Source organism: Tetrao urogallus (genome assembly GCF_951394365.1).
Source record: "Tetrao urogallus genome assembly, chromosome: 2".
Lineage (NCBI taxonomy): Eukaryota > Metazoa > Chordata > Aves > Galliformes > Phasianidae > Tetrao > Tetrao urogallus.
Genome location: NC_136814.1, coordinates 37,954,186 through 37,969,847, shown reverse-complemented (window position 1 = coordinate 37,969,847; position 15,662 = coordinate 37,954,186).

Here is a 15,662-nt window from a genome sequence, read left to right as displayed (position 1 = left end):
GGAAATGCAGGGTGTGACTGGGAACATCAGGCCATTTTGCTTGAGAGATAAAGAGGTGGGAATACCACTTTCAGAGGTACCAGAGAGAAAGGCTCAGACAAGCAACTTCATCTGTCTTTAGGAGAGCAGGGCCTTCACTGAAATCCAGGTCGTCTGATTGCATGCCCTGACTTACAGCTGGGTGAAACTTTGCGATACGTACTTTATCTCAGAAAGGTAGTCATAGATTTATTCCAAACACACCAAATATCTTCATCTGGAAAACATTTCCAGAGCAGTATCTGTAGACCTGCTGGAGGGGAGTATCTAGCTGATCCTTCTATTACCCAGTAAGTTGCATGTGCAAACAATAATGCTAGGAATGAAAAAGCAGGTTTCCATCTTCTGCCCAGGCCATTTGCATTCAAATTTCCTACTTCCTTAGTATGTCCCCTAATCACAGGAAGAATGTTGTCCTGAAGAGAATGTGCCTTGAGTCTTCCATGCTGTTTTGCTTTGTAAAAAATACTTATGTAAACTCTGAGAGGTCGCAGGAGCCATTCGAAAGTGATGGATAATAGGGCTGCAGGGAAAGGAGAGTCCTCTTCCCTTTGGAATGTGTAGGAATGTTTTGGGTTTTTTGGCTGAATGGAACAAAATGAAAAGGGGAACTGAAATTCAACATATGCCATATTTGTCATAGTCAACTGCTTTAAGTATTTCTCCTAGATAAGGGTTGAAGTCGTATGAGCAGAGTAAGGGCTCAACTCTGTTTCATTTACAGTACAGCCCAGCATGTGCTGGGCTGTTAGGCATCTGGAGGAATAGAAGTAGTGTCATCTTTGAGCACAGCCCCTTTTTCTTTATTTGGTTTTCTAGCTAGTACTCAGAGCACTTTGGAGGAGAATGGAATGTTTCCAGACAATTTTTCAGTTTTTCATATGGCAAGAAAACAGGAAAAATGTCATTTTGGTTCAGATGGAACCGGATGGAACCGAATTTTTTTCCCCTTGGGAAAAGTCACTACAAAGTCAAGATCCCATCAACTTCTGAAGCTGGAACCTCTTTGGCTGTAACAGGAGAGGCATTTTACTCCAGCTACCTGTCACTGTGCTGAATGCAGGGACCTCAAAGTGAATTTCAGGGAGCAGGAGATGAGACTAAGTGGTGACAGTACTCTCTTCTGGCCTTAAGAATCTACAAAATGGGAATCTCGGTAATGTTTTGCAATGAATAAAAGATGTGGAGCACAAATAGCCATATTAGGACAACCTCCCACATAGGAATAGTATAGAAGAGAGCCTTTTCCCTGCAGTGCAAGCATGCTAGATTGCCTGTAATTTGGCTTGTAGTGTTTAGAGCTGAAGAATATTTTACTGTAAAAGAAAAAAAAATGCAGCTTGTCTAGAATTAGCTCACATGGGAAAAATACTTGAAAGTAAATAACCCAAAATATTCTGTGTTTGAGCTTAATTATAGCTAGCATCAAACCAATTTTATATCTTTACTGGAAAAAACATACTTTATGGCTAAACTAACGAAAAGTCTTCAATTTATATTTGTAGAAAATCAGAGCTAAAGGTTTTGGTTGTTTTGGGTTTTATAGATTAGGTGAAAGCATACTGCGTTTGCATGTTCCCAGGAGAGTGGCTATTTTTATACTGCTTAAGTTAACAGTTCTATTTATAACAAATGTTAATCAATATATATGTACATATATACATAGATATATTTATATACTGTACATATATCATAAATCACCAGAGTTTAATCAATTTAGGCACAGCATTTTAGATTTTGTTTTCCTAGGTTTCTCTTTATACAGTGAATAATAGGAAACTATGGCATAAAATAAAACTGGCATAAAAATAAGCATACTGTACCACAAGAAATATTGATACTGTTTTGGTTGTTTTTTTTTTTTTAGTGAAATTTTATTGTTGTCAGTACCTTAAAATTTAAGGTTTCTTTTAATTTAGTGTAACATTAAGCTGTAAAGGATATGCACAGATACTAAATGGTATACAAAATAATTCTGCAATTTGTACACAGTTGCAAAACATAGACACGTTAAATGAAAGCACAGAATTCAAAGCAGAAGCGATAAACTAAGCAGTAATACTGTGATGTAGGTGAGTCTTTGTTTTTTTTAACTTAAAACGAGTATGGCTTTTGGCTGCCTGCACTATGAAGTGAGGCGTATTTTCTTTAGTAGTGTGTGTGCGTGCACATACTGTGCAAAAAGCCTGTCTGCATTTGTCAAGATTGTGTGTCTTTTAGGTAGTCTTCCTCAACACAAGGAGAGACTGTTAATGCCAGAGCGTGCTACCTAACTTTGAAAATGATTGTAGCTTAGCGTTGTATTGGTTGTTCATATAGGGAAAAAAAGCATTCCGAAGTGTGTTTGTTTTTGTTTCAGATGCTGACTGAATATAGCAAATAAAAAATAGTGGCATAACATTTACCTTGTCTTCATAGACTAACTACTGCAGTATTTGAAGAAATGAATGAAAAACTGTCATTGCCTGTTATCAGTAGCACTGATCAAAATAGTGAGCTTCATTTCCTAGTGGATTTACGTCTTTGCGTGAAATCAGTGCAGAAGGCTGGAGTGTTTAAAGCTGGAATCCAGTTTAGAAGACAACAGACTATTGTTCAAGAGCCTTGGTATAAAATGTTTATCTTTCCTAGGAGCAAACTGTGAGGCATGTATGTGTAAACTCACATGGAGAGCATTGGTTGCAAAATGCCATTGCCTGAACAGACGCTGCAAGAGAGAGTCAGAGAAGTGAGTAAGTTACCTATGGAGAATTGTCTGCATCCTGTTGTCACCTTCAGTTGATCAAAGAAAATGGAAGAACCACTTGAGTTTTGATGTTGGGTGACAGCCACATTTGTCCCTCCGAGAACATGTTCTGTGCCCTAGGAGAGATTCTTCCCAGACATTACAGATGGCGTCTACTGAGAGCGAACACAAAACTTCCGGGGGTTGAAACGAATAATTTTTTAAGTAACTTCAGAGAGTTGGGTGGTTTGCAGCTTTAATGCCAAAATTGCACAGGTTACCTAACAGGGCATTTGTGGTGGTTATACAAGAACAGCAATTCTGGATTACACTAAATGTCTGTTTAACCCAGTTATTTCTTTGGCCAACAGAAGATATGTGTGGGCTTCTATGAGAAGAAGGTAAGCATGTAGCAATTGTTCCAAAGGATATCTTCCTAGCTCCCAGCCGCATTTAGCTTTTGGTTTATAATGGTGCCTGGGAGGTACAGAGCCTCAGTGTAGGTGTGCTGTAAGGCGCAGTATGCTGATGTGCATGCTCTCAGCAAGTCAAAGGTTGTTGTGCACAAGATCAAATGAAGGTTACCCATTACTTTCCCACAAAACTGCTTGAGGATAGGTTCTTTGCAGCATCCAGGTGATCCAAGGAGCATAGTGACTGCGTGGGAGGGCCTCTTGAAAAAGGAAAGAAAGGCAGAGGAATTAATATTAGCTGCTATTACTTGGACACTGCTGTCCTTTGCATAGGTAGGAACAGAACCTTGCAGCTCAACGTTACTGTTTGCTTTGTAAATAGCAGTCAGGAAAGAACTGAGATGAACCCTAAAGCTGCTAAAACATTGCTCTCCCGATGCTCTATCATTATTACTTCTTCTAGATTCTGCTTTTTATGGAGGCAAAATGAAGTTATGATACTGAAAGCAGTGTCAATCCAAGTGTGCACCAGTATGAAAGTGCAGGGCTTTTCTTCTTTTCAGAGCTTCTCCTAGTAATGGTCATTAATGTCTTATGTATCGAGAAGCTCTTAGCCAAAAAAGTATGTATCTTCATGTTGCTTGTTTCAAGCAGTAATTTTTGAAATCACTGTGAATAGTTCTATAACTCATGTTCTTGCTAATGCATATTGATGTCCTTTTTAATGCCTATATTGTAAGTCTCTTCACTTCCTAAGTTATCACTCTATTTGCTTTATATTGACGTCATCCTGCTGCCACTGATGATGAATGCAGTTATTATGCTGGTCATGGTGCAGCTTTGTGCCTCAGCTAACAAAGGGGCTGCCATGTATGTGCAGTCCAAATGGCAGAGTTGGGGAATGAGGAGGGATGGGGGCTGGGCAGGTGGTGGGGCTGCAGTCCATGGGTGGCACCTCTTGTCCCCCACAGCAATCCCAAGGCCCAAAGCTTTACCATCGTGGTGGGATTTGCCCAGCTATTCTCTGTACGGCAGCCAGAGTGCTTGCTGTTTGTAACATGAGGGCTATATAAACCAGGAGCTCATCTAGAAGGATTAAATTATTTTCTTTTTAAGTTCCTCACTACTCTGCTTCTGGCCATTATTTAGAATCTAATTTTATCCTGGTCTGCAGTGCTGTGGTATCCTAGAGCTGTAAAGTGCCTGTTTCAGCCACGCGTTGTGAAGATTAATTAAGATACTTGCATAAACAGAAGGCAACAAACTGTAATATTGATTTAAATGGGAGTTAGCACATCCCAATTTTGCTTTCCAAGGCTGGTTTCCTGACTGTGGGCAAAAATCTGCTGGATCTGTTTTGCAGCTGGAAGTTGTGATTTGAAGCATTCTCTTGGAACAGATACAAAAAATACGCATGTGAGCTGAAGTCCTTGAAACATTCGCTTAGTGGCTTTGCAGGCCGCTCCTATTTGCATGAGGTAACAAGGCCTTGTTGAAATGTGTTTTGCAAAAATTCAATTCTGCTCTCCACTTAATGCAAATTCCATCTGAACAGTCGGGGAAAAATACTGTTACAAACCCTAGAAGACAGCTTTGCTTCATACTCCGTTTCTCATGGAGCCCAACCTGTCTCACAGTGCTGCTGATCCACAGCCAAAGCTGAGGAACCCCCACCGAAGCTGAGGAACCCCCGCAGCAGAGTGTAGAGCCAGGCAGGCTGTGACCTGGGAAGGGCTTGGGCAGCATCTCTGCCTTGATGGGGCCAGAGGGAAACAGGATGCTAGGGTGGGATGTGGCAGTGGAGCTAGAATTGGAACCTGGGCAGGCTCCTTGCAGGCAGGGCACCACAGCTGCCATGAGGACGTGCATCTGATCCATCTGAAAACCTGCAGGTATCTTCCAAGGTACCAGTTCTTTTGATGGTGTGAGTATTCCTAGTTCATCTTTTCACTAAGGGGGCTAATGAGGTTTTTTTCTTTGCATGTTGTGCATTGAAACGAAAACTCATCTCAAAACATCAATAGTTTTTCCAATGGTTTCAGACCTGAATGCTCTTAAATGTGAGTTTAGTGACTGAACAGAATAACGTATTGATCCATCTACAGACAGGGGTCCAAGGCTGAATGCTTGGAAAAAAAAAAAAAAAAATCCTCTGGGCAAACTGTTATCCAGGGCTGTGTTCCCCCACTGCAAAACTCAGGCCTGCAGGAAGCACCCAGAAATGATAGCAGAAGCAGAGAAGTAGGAAAAATGGACATGTTAATCACAGAAGACCTCATTTCAGCAGGACTCCAGCTAATGTTATCAGCTACAAACATTTGCTTCTGCTGCTTTTCTACTTTTTTGTCATTGTTATGCTTTACAGCTATCCTATAATCCAGGGGCTGCCACCCTTCTTGAATGCGATCCAAGCTAATTTTAAGTGATTTTTAGAGGATCATGACAGCATCCTAACACCTCTCTGTTGGCAGCTCTGTGAGACATTCTGAGGCTGTGTGGTCAGTTGGGTACTGTAACAATCTCTCAGGTCTCACAGAGATTCTGTCCATTTTGTATTTGTGCTGCTGTTTTAACAGAGATGGAAATCACTGACGTTGGCAGATTGCCTGAGAGAATCAGAACCATTGTATGAGACCTGGGACTTCCCCTAGATCCCAGGAGCACAAGTGCAGCATCTCAGGCCTAAGTGGCCTTCCTTGTCTCAGAAGGTAATGGGACTGTGAGGAACCAAGAACAGGTGTTAAGCTAGGGCATGAATTCCTGTTCTCATGCTTTGATTCAATTCCTATTTAGTATCCCCCCCCAACAGCTGTGGTACACGATCCCATGGGAACTAATCAGTTTTACTGTAAATTTGGCCTATTCTGCATTGCAAAAGCAGCAGCATGAATGATGAGGCACAGGCTGCCCAGGCAGGTGTTGGAGTCACCGTTCCTGCAGGTGTTCCAGAAATGTCTAGATGTGGCACTGAAGGATGTGGCTAGTGGGCATGGTGGGGATGGGTTGGTGGTTGGACTAGGTGATCTTAAAGGTCTTTTCCAATCTCAGTGATTCTGTGATTAGCCATTCTATGTGGCACTCTTCAATCTGAACCCTAGCTAAATGGATTATATGGAAATCCTTGTGACACTTTAGGAGGTGCTGGATGAATATCATTTAGAGGGACAAACTCAAATATACTGTCTTGGGCTTCAGGTATGTAGTAAAGCTGTGCAGAATTGCATATGCTTTTAACAGGCTCAAGTCTTCACTCAGTTATCAATCCTCTGAGACATTGCTGTCAAATGGTTTTGTCTAAAGACATCTGCTGTTCAGTGGCTGGCCAATATAGGCGCTGAAGGAGGTTTTGGATAAAGTGTTCCTGCTGAGGAAGAATGACTTTATGCGTATTTACACACACGGCAGATTAGTGGCTGACAATTATTCCTTGGTGAAAAATGCACACTTTAAATAACAGCTCCTTTGGTTGTGCTTACATGGGTCGTTACCTCTTGGGGTATTTTTATGCAGTGGTTTCTGTGTGTTGTCACTTAACAGTATTTAGTTTTCTTGTTCTAATAAAACAAGAAAGCCTGGGTGAGCATTGGCTTGGGAATAGTATAGACTGAAAACTCCACTTTGCAAATACTTGTCTGTGAACTGGTTTCTATAGGTCAAGTTCACTGAAATCAGTTTATCCAGCTGTATTGAAACACATACAGGAATAGAATCAGTCCAAGTCAGAGGAAGTCCATCAGGTGCAAGTACTTAATTGGTCATGCCTTTCTTCATCATGTTATTTTCTTTGGTTTCATGCTGTTAGCTGGCAAATCTGAGTACCCTCCCATCAGATCTGATGGAACTTAAGAGAAAGTGGAACTCTCCTTTGGTTTCGGTTGACCTGATCCAGCCCAGGCCACGGGACACCAACTGATCAGATGCCTGAAAGTGTACTGGTTCCACCATGCACTTGGAGCAGCACCCTGCTCTGCTTTCAGCTGCCCTGCTGCTCTAGGCATGAGTGGAACCCAAAATCAAAATGAACACCATCAAACCAGGCTATTTAATCTACCCTCACAAGATTAATCTTGTCTCTGCATGATCTGTGTAGTCCTTTCCCTGCTTGTCTGTTGAACGTACTCCTTTTGTAAGGCAGGTGATGAGTAGTGCACGCTGACCTCTAAGAGAGGCCATGACTGCCTCAGAGCTCAGCACCAGATCCTTCCCTGCTGCTGAGGCACATTTCACCTCATGCCCCTCTGCCTCTCCAACATAGGTGTATGTTTCACAGTGTGTCCAGATCAGCTTCCTCTGGCATCTCTTGATAACATCTAATTAAAGCAGCAACAGACCTTGTTCTTTGACCTCAGGTAAGTTACGCCGTGCTTATTCCATCACATTTCATACTTGCAATGACTGCAGGACAGTGTGATTCTTCTGTAAAATAGTGCAGCCATCCATTATAAACACTTGTCTTGTCTTGTACCATAAACATCACAGGAACAGAGCTGCTTTGTGACCTGAGATACTTCTGTGTGCTGGTCATGCCTCTACCAGTTAATCCCCTAGCACTACCCCTTTCCTCAAGCCCTTGCTCTCTTTGTAGTTCTCTTAACACCTCCCATCTTTGCAAACAAATCCTTGGGAGGCACTGCACTGAATTCTTCTCTGTAGATGTGGCTAACGGATCTAAAGTGATTACTGAAAATTTCTTACTCTGCCAGTATGAACATGTACAAAATAACTTGCCATTTCTGTGATCACATTAACTTTTCAGTGAACACATTTGGTGTTATCTGCCCAGTTCTACCCCTGTGCACTGATAAAATGCAGCAAAGACCAGAAATATTTGTCATGTTGCATGAATGAAAAGGGAAATGAACTGGTGGATAGAGCAGCACTGGCTTAGTGTATTACGAGATTCAATACCTGCTATGTTTTAACCTATTAGGTGTTTCCAAATGTCTTTCTTCCCTGTTTCCCTTAAAGAGTTTGCCACCCTGAGTCTGCTGCAGCCACTATATGTCATTCTCGCGGTGGTAGAATCAGGTGACAGTGCAGCACCATGGCTGAGCGCACTCTTTGTGCCACCCATTACAACTATCATCTCCACTCGTGTGCAACTTCGTCACTGAGGGACACGTCCAGCTTCTTCCAGGTTGGAGGATGTCAGTGGTTTAGGCAAGTTTGTTTTACTTTGCACAAAGGGGCTTGCTCACATATGAGTGTAGAAGAGAGGGTGATCACTGGTTTCTACCTGAGAAGTGGCAGAGACTGGCTAGTATCTCACCCATTTTGGCATGGTCACATTTCCTGAATGTGGTGGTGTGGGAAGGTGTGTGCTGCCATGCCAAAAGGTGGAGCGTTCAGAGATGGGCTGTGAATGGCCTCTGGGGTGAGGCAGCCTCCTCAGAGGCAGTGAATCTTCAGGGGAGATTCTTCATAACTCCCTGAAGGCACCACCAGAACAGAGAGAGGCAGAGAATATCCAAAAGCACAGAGCAAACCTGTTGTGATAGTCTTGGGCTGCTGCCTCTTGGCCACAGAAGGCTGCACTCAGCCAGTACAGCCCACCCCCCCCCCCCATGTGCCAGTGCCAGCCAGTGAAGTGACCCCATACACCCACTGTACTGTGTGTGGCAGCTCATGAAGTGCCCTGGAGATGCCTTCAGCCTTCATCCACCTACGGGCTGCATCTCACCTCCCCTTGCCCATAAGGAACAGTGTCCTGGCCAGGGCTGGCTACGTGCCTATAGCTGCTGATGAACTCTCTGGCTTCTCACTTAGGGAGGATTGCAGATAGATCTGGAAATCAAACTTCCTTCTACACCGGCCCATCTCCCTGCATCTTTGTTGATAAAATTTTTTATGTTGCTTTTCTCAGAAAGGTCAAACATACGCTAGCTAACACCAGCTCATTTCCCCCCAGTCACTGCATGCATCCATTTGCTGATGCTTCAGCTCTGCCAACTCTCCACAGCCCACATTTCACACAAAAGAAGGCTGCATCTCCACTCTGGTGTTCCTTTAATCATTTCCTCCTCAGAGTGCGGGTTGGTTTGTTTGTTTGTTTGCTTAATCATCTCCTGCTCTGTTGTTCCGAGCTCTAGCCCCATGCCTGCTGTTATTCTTGGCACCCAACTATCTGGTAGGTAATCAGCCTATGTTTTACCGACCAACATGTGTTCCACTGTCCACTTGCATTTCAGTTCCTGCTCTGAGACTGGCTGCTGCCCTGCTGTCTGCCTGTAGCTGCACTTGCCATGCTGTGTATTGCACACCATGCCTGGCTCCACTCTGCAGCACTTCCACGTGTGCATTGGAACAGCTCGGTGCCCAGAGCTGTGTCCCCACTTCCTGCCCAGATATTGTGGCAAATATACTCTTGCGTCTCCAGGTTCATGTGGTTATCATTCTGTACAGAATATTTATTAGTTTTAAGCCTAATATGATTAAGTGTTAAACAAATGCCTTCTGACAGCCATGTTCATACATTATAAAGCACCAGTCTGGCTATTTTAACGTAGAGCTATTTTTGTATGTTCTGCTTTTGATAATCCAAGTCCTAAAAAGTATTTCACTTGATTCACACTTTTCTAGATTTGTATTTTATTGATCACTAACAGTGTGTATTGTGCTGAACAAATGTAAGTGTAGCTACAGGAGAGGTGTCAGCCCGCGGGACTGGATCAGGCTCTGTTTGTTGTGGATAAGACCGCAATTAAAATAATCTTTGGGAAAAGCTGGTTTCTAAGTATCACCATTCCACCTCTCACACTCAGAACTTTCTAGGTCACATTTAAGGCAGCCTACCTATTGTCTAAAGAAATACCTACAGTACGGAAGGCATCTTTGAGAGTGGCTCTCAAGCCCCACAGAAAGATGTGCAGAGGCCCAAGTTTTCTCCTTTCCAAGGTGGCAGTTGCTCCCAGTGAGTGGCTGCTGGTGCTGTCAGCCATAAGGCAACCCATGGACCCAGCTGGTCTCTTAACAGGGCAGTAGGTGAAACACCTGGAGCCTTACAGGTACGTAGATGCTAAAGGAAAGAAAAGCTTGTGAGGCTGTCTCCCAAACATTTATTAAACATCTAAAAAATGTATCCTCGGTTCCTTTGTGCCACACAAGTTCTTAAAACTGTATCCTGAATTCCTCTCTCTCTTGTGTTGGTTCCCACTTCCCAGATTATATATTTGGGTAAACGGGTGGGGATTTCATCATCCAGTTTACGAGAGAAGTCTCCTGGTCACGGCTGGGCAGCCAGGAGGAGCACTCCAAGCAGAGAAGCAAAACAGCGAAGATGAATATAGATTGTTTTTAAAAGAAGTTTCTCAGATGTAAGAAGCAATGAGCTAAGCCATTAAAAATCAAAGAAGAATCACAATTCTTTCCTTTTGATGTTGTGACTAAGGATGAGATAGAAGAGTTAACAAAGGATAAAATATTCTGAAAGAGATAAGATGTAGCAGTTCATTTAAAAATAATTGAAGAAGACAGCCTGGATTCCAAGATAAGGAAAATGAGGATGCAAAAGGCGTCGTGAGCTCAGTGAGAGTCTGGCAGCTCTTTTGTGTGTCTTGATGTGTTTTCAAAACTAGGCAATATTGTCTGTTGGGCAGATGCTGATGGAGGATAAATATAACTGTATTTTTAGCAGCAGATAAAACAGATATCATCTTAAAGTGGGAGTAGTTATTCCTCAGTGGACCAAACCCTGCTCCTACCCAAACCATACTCAAAGCTCTCTTTACGATGCTGTCATTTTCTTTAAGCTAAAAGTGTTCACTAACTTCAGTGGGTTAAATGTGAGTGCATGGGCTCAGGGCCATCTGCCAGGCTCCTTAAAACAGGGAAATGCCTCTCATCTGGGGGTTAGGCAGCCCTGCCTAGAGGTGGGCCGGGCAGGTGCAGGCAGTCAGCAGGCAGGCCAGGAGAGGCCTGCAGCATGCAGTCAGAGCAGCTTGTCCTCTGAGGAGGGTCAGGCTGGGAAGGGATATTGCAACAATCTAAGAAAGCACAAGGGAGCATCATTCTGCACCGCCAGCCCTGGTGGCCTTTGCTGTGAGCAAGGACTTGCACTGCGGACTGATGGCGGCAGTTGATGGTGATGGTGGCTGTTAGCTGTGCTGGCAGGCTGCCTCTCTGGGTCAGAGCAGCTGTGTGTGTGCAGAGGCTCTGGAGGAGAAAGGTTAATGGCCAGGCCTGCTTGCTGCACCTTTCCCCAAGCCCAAGGCTGGCGTTGCAGAGCACATCCTGCCCTTTGTGGGTTGCCTGGCACATTGGATTGTGCCTGTGTCTTGGGGCAGTTCTGAGGGCTGGGGATAGTGCTGGGAGTGGGAGACCGGGGCTGGTGGGAAGGCAGAGGGCTGGGCTGGAGCTAGGTTTGAGCCAGGGGTCCACTTCTGCTTGGGCTCTCATTGCTGCTGCTTGGAGGCCTAGGGAGAAAGGCTGAATTGCCTTTTAAGGGAGTTCTTTTTTTGTGGCAAAGCAAGGACAAAACCCTTGTTAGGAAAATGGCCAAACATATTTCTTTAAACAAGTTGGGTTTAAACCTCATCCATATGTTCATTAGTTCCAATTTACCTGAGGTATATGCCTCCTTGTATCTGCATTTCCCTAACATATAGCAATGGAAAAAAACCTCAAAATGTCTAAAGCATAAAATCTCAACTGTGTCCTATCAGTGTCATAAATCCATCACTGCCCAAAGTCCTCCTTACCTTACCTTACCTAAGAAGGGGTTGCCCACTCCTTGCTCCACCCAGTCCTTCCTTTCCCCTTTATGTACAACTGATCTCCTCCTAAGGCCATGCTCAGCTTGGTTTAGGTCAGATGAAATCTCACAGAGCAAATATGTTTCCTACATGCAACAATCTGAATGCATTTCCTGCTTGGTGCTAGCTGGTACAAGTAGGACAAAAGAAACCACGTTTTGTGTGTGGAGCCTGCAAGGAAGTGATCATTTATTAATGAGTCATTGAGCATACAAAACAGCAAGCATGCCAGCCAGGCTGGGTATGAGCCAGTATGAAAGCAGCACTCAGCTGTGGGTGTCATCTGAGGGAAAGCACCAAACCCAACCTCTAGTGGAATGTACATTAGGAAGATCACTGATGTTAAAATGGTGCTGAGTGCATCTTCCATCCTTTTTCACCCTCTGGACCCATTATCAGGTAAGCAAGCCAGATGGATGTGATATTGTTAGGACAACAGATTTGTTGTCTGGCTTCAGGCTGTCTTGATCAGTACATGGAGGTGACAGGTAATCTGCAGAACCCCACATGGACAAGTTGCTTTATGTAGTAATCCCTTTTCACGTCTTTTTCTTTCCCGAATAAACCACCTGCATCTGTTTAATCTTTTCCCGTCGGCCCCAGATTTGCTGCTTTGGTCTTAGTGACAGCCAGTAAGCCAGCATCTCATATCATATTATGATATGTTCAGCATCTCTTGAGATTTCTCCTGAAGAGTGTTCCTAACACCTCTCTTTCAAGATCTGATATCTCCTTGTAGTTTTTCTAGTTTCTGCTTTGTTAGTGCACTCCCAGCTATGGTCAGCCAGCTGCTTTTCCCTTCCATCATCTGCAGTGTTTGGCTATATTCCACACTGCTCTCCTATGAATTCAGCCTTGGGTCAGGGCTGGCCATCTGTATGCATACCTTAACAGCTGATGCTTCCTCCTGAAAACTACAGAGCACAAACCCTTTCTGGTGATGCTGAGGTTTGTTGCCTTCAAAAATGCCAAAAAATGCTGCTGTTTATTACTTTTGTCCTCTCTTCTTCCAAAAAGTAAGGCTGAATGAAAGGAAAACAGGCAAAGAAATACTGATCTCAATCTTCTGAATTTCATGTGCATTACACCAATGTCTCACAAGCTATCCACCTGGCGCAATCTTGAAGCGCCTTGCTTCAAGGTTTCACACACTGTAATTTTTGGGGGCTATTAAATACTTCCCTTCAAGTTTACATGAGACTCTGTAGTAAATATTTGCTTTTTTTTTTTTTTTTTTTTTTTAATTTGAAGAAGTAAGACCCCTTCAGGTGCTCAGCTCCAAGTTTTCAGCACACCAATGCCTGTTCAACTTTGTGCCTTGTGTGGCCTTGCTTGCTCTTTGTGTCCTGCCTTTGCTGCAAGCACAATTGTGCCTTGTGCTGTCAGCGAGTCGGCTGAGTGCTCAGGGAGTGTTGTGAGCCTATGAGAGAGAGCTCCCTGGCACTGAAATGTTGGCATCAGGTGAAGAGTTGCCCACGTGCTTCTCCACCCCATACTGTGCTGCTGCCTGTATCACTACTTTGAAGCTGTGTGCACTCTCAGGAGCCGTCAGAGTGGCCTTATTTTAAAATTAGCATGGACAGCCACTTAGTAAGTGTGGCGTAGTTACTTCTGCAAGCCATCAACAGAGCCATAAATAAAAAGCTTTGTCTGCATGCCTGTGCCATTATTAGGAGGCATACAAGCATACATTCACGTTCACCTGGGTTCTTTCCAGGCTGACATATTGCAGAGTCTGCCCCTTCCTTCCCCAATGGTATTAGTCATGCTGCTGTGCCCATATGAAAGCTGACACCCCTCATTTTGCTGTGCAGACAAATCCTTTAATATATACCTTGTTGCGTAGTGTAAGACTTACGAAAGCACTGAACACTTAAGTACACAAATTACATAGCTAGGAAGTGGGCTTCAAACCCAGAGGTTGTGCCAAGATGATGTACTGCTGGGCTACAAGAGGGATGGAGTATGTAAATAGTGCAAACAATGGTGCAAATAATATCCATAAGGTAAAATCCTTTGTGGCTCTCCCAGCACTATTATTTTGTCTGGAATACCTCAGTTAGTTCAAGCACCATGCTGTGCCAAGCATACCTACTGTTATAGAGTTATAGAATTATCATGTATTACAAATCTGTTTAATATAAGTGCTCTCAAAGGAGAAATCCTGTCTGTCTGAAGCTGGTACTGTAGTGAATGCATGGTCTGACATTTAAATTAATTTCTCTTGATCCTTCATCTATAAAAAGGAAGAGAAACCCAAAGTCCAGCACCTCTACATTGCCATGACAGTTAGCATACACCTATTTATGATATGTTCAGACCATGCACAGAAAAGTACAGTAAAAGCAACAATTCCCCATCATGAAAGAACAGAAATACTGTGTGGTTAGATAAGGCAATGGAGGTGAGATTAGGGTTTGATAGCTGTACTGAGCAAGCTCCTGCTTCATTCAGTGTACAAATGGGCCCTGTAGAGAAAAGCAAAATAAAAGCAAAAAGGATCCAGTAATCCAATACATTGTTTGAACAAATTACCTTTGTTGTGATGTCTCCTAGGATCTGAATAGTTCAACCAGCATTACAAGACCATTAATGTCATAGGGTGTGCTTTATTATACTCATAATCTGAGAAAAGGGAAGGAGAAGACAGATTTGTCACAGGCACATTTGGCAGAAATTCTGTACAAAGGTACATGGTTGGGATGCCAGGAGATGGCCTGCCTTGAATTTATGGTACTTGCCCTAGGACTGTAGGACTGAACAGCATCAGCACTGCAACTGCCATGCAGTATGCTGCTTATTTGTCATAATTGTTAAAAAGAAGGCTATAAATAATAGTGACATAGGCAAAGCAACAGCCTATCAGATGGTGCAGAGGGTGGTGATGCACTGGAACAGGTTGAAGGAGGCTGTGGATGCTCCATCCCTGGAGGCATTCAAGGCCAGGCTGGATGTAGCTCTGGGCAGCCTGGTCTGGAGGTTGGTGACCCTGCACGTAGCAGGGGGTTGAAAGTAGATGATCATGGTGGTCCTTTTCAACCCAGGCCATTCTATGATTCCATGAACAGGATTTTGGAAATGGAATTCAGTGTGGGAAAGCATAGGTAGACGGAAGGTGTAGGGGAAGGGGCAAGGAACAGCTAGCCGTGGGCCTGGTTTTACTTCCTCCTGCTTATCATTCAGCTACTCTACATAGTCAGCTTTACACAAAGCTCTCTGATACAGAGGGTCGTTATCTTCCATCGTTTGTGCTCAGCTAAGAGGATCTCCTTATCAGTTCAAGCCTTTCTGGCAAAATAAATAAATAAATAAATAGAAATTTCATCTTGACTATAGATAAGCTGAACAGTCTTCATTTTATCTGTCCAGAAGAACATGGTTTACAGTATGCAGGACATGAAAGTACTGTAAATTACTCAATATGATGGACATCAATAGATGCTATTTGTCATCCTTACATACTTTCTGCCTGACTTCATACAGTAGGTGAGGTGCATCTACTGATAGACATGGAGTACTCCTACTTGAAGAAAAATAGAGGTGAAGACATGCATAATATAAAAAGCTGGAAATAAATAGCCAGCAACTGTGCTCATGCAAATATAGTATATAAAAGTAGAGTGCAGAAATAGAATTTATAAATCTAATTAGCTCCTGAAAGAATAGTCTTCTGGGATCACAGAGTCTTGATTGCAAACTTCATTGTATTCATCAAGTAGATGAATTCTCTAATGC